Consider the following 2,003-nt stretch of genomic DNA (forward strand, 5'->3'; position numbering starts at 1 on the left):
ACTCACTGGCTGTCACATGGATTGTACTAGAAAAATTGGAGTCCTAGTCCAATCTATTCCACTAGACATGTAACAAAAATGTGAGGTTTAAAAAGAACTTTGCCTCTGAATAATCCCCATAATGCAAGATTAAGACTAAAGCCTGGACAGATGAGCTGTTATTTCTGGATACTGGTCTTTGAAAATACTATTTGCAAATATCAACTATTATCTTGTATTATGTTAATGCTGTCCTAAGTACTGAAGTGTAATCAGACCCACAAAATATACAAAGATAATAAATAAAATAAATTAGAATTTTTTTGAGTTGTAGTCTCACTTCTTCACCCAGGCTGGAGTGCAGTGGCATGCATGTCCACTGGCATGCACACTCACAGCCACCCCAGCATCAACCTTCTGGGCTCCAGCGATCCCTCCACCTCAGCCTTCCGAGTAGCCGGAACTACAGACGTGCGCTACCATGGCCTGCTATTTTTTATTTTTTTGTAGAGACGAGGTCTTGCCAAGTCGCCCGGGTTGATCTCGAACCCACAGCCTCAGGCAATCCACTCGCTTCAGCCTCCCAAAGTGCTGGGATTACAGGCTGAGCCACCAAGCCCGGCATAAATTAGATTTTTTTAAAAACGACTTGTTCATCATTATGTGGTATTTATAGGCTGCCCTATATAGGTCTATATAGGATGTTCTTGAGTGTTCATTCATAAGATTCCTGTTGTTTTTCAAGCAAATTACAATTTTTTATTGTGAATCTATTTTGTTTTAATGTTTAAACTAATAGCCTTTGTAAGGGAAGCAGATTCATCTGCTATTTCCCTTACATCTTCCACAATGTGATTGGGACCAAAGTTGTTGCTTTTTGACTTCTGTGTGGCTACTCCTATGACACATTTTGAAGTCTCTTGACTCCCAGTCTGGCCCTGGATCCACATTGAGTCTCTTATGGCTAAGTTTGGCATTTGAAGCAGTAAGACAGTCCAGTGGGATACCTTAAAGCATAGTTTGTGAACCACCCCACGTTACACTCATCTGGGTGTCTCTCAGCAGTGCAGAATTCTGGATGCCTCCTCCCAGAGAAATTGCATTAACCAACATCCAGAGAGAGTCTTGTGAACGCTACAGTTCAATTATCACGATAACGACAGCACTTTCTGGTTCCTGGACAAATTTTAGTGACATTGCTTGTGAATGTGGTTCCTGGGCCTGGTCTTTGTAAGTGAAAATAGATGGTCCTTTGCCTCTGGGCAAAAAAGTGGGAGACAGACTACACAAACGACTCGGGAGACCTTTGACAGTTACTGAGGGAAAGCGTTGACTTGTGTACAGTACTGGGAAACAGCACCCCCGTTTCTGTGAGCCCGTAGGCAAGCGCGGAGCCTAATCTCGGCGATCCTTGGAGCGGCTCATCCCCCTGCGCTGGCGTTTAGCAGGGTCATTCACAGCCAGGCGCGCTGAGCGTGGCCGGGACGCCACGTCGGAATGACTAATATTTTTCCGACCTAGAGCTATGTTAACTGATTGATAATTATTTTCCCTTCAAACTAGGCAGAAATCAGCATTCCTCTCCCCACCGTGTGCCAGAATCCGAAGATTAACAAAATGAATCTTTTGAAGAGGGCTGAATTAAGAACACCATGTTCAGGGCTTCCAATCCGAATCGGGCTGTGTGAATACGCGGGCGAGATGTCAGGGACCCCGGGAAGGAGCACACATCCAGGGAAAGCAGGACCCCGGAGGAGTGGACAAAGAAACGGGGCATTCGGATGGGAGAAGGCTGCGAAGGGAGGTTGAAATTAACAGCTGATTCATACAAGAGGACGGCGATTGCTTGAGTAAAGCTGCAAGCGGAAACAATTCAAACCTGGCCATAGGCTCTTCCAAAAGTGGTAAAGCCGTGGCTGTGTCCAAACAAGCCTCTTCCACTTCTTCCCTGAATGCAGTTAACCAAAAGGCCCGACTTCGCCTCAAAGCCAGGTCCGATCACTGCGAGGCCGGTCACCCTCAAA

Source organism: Carlito syrichta, unplaced genomic scaffold (assembly GCF_000164805.1).
Source record: "Carlito syrichta isolate Samal-C Ts95f unplaced genomic scaffold, Tarsius_syrichta-2.0.1 Scaffold313342, whole genome shotgun sequence".
In the NCBI taxonomy this organism is placed as follows: Eukaryota; Metazoa; Chordata; class Mammalia; order Primates; family Tarsiidae; genus Carlito; species Carlito syrichta.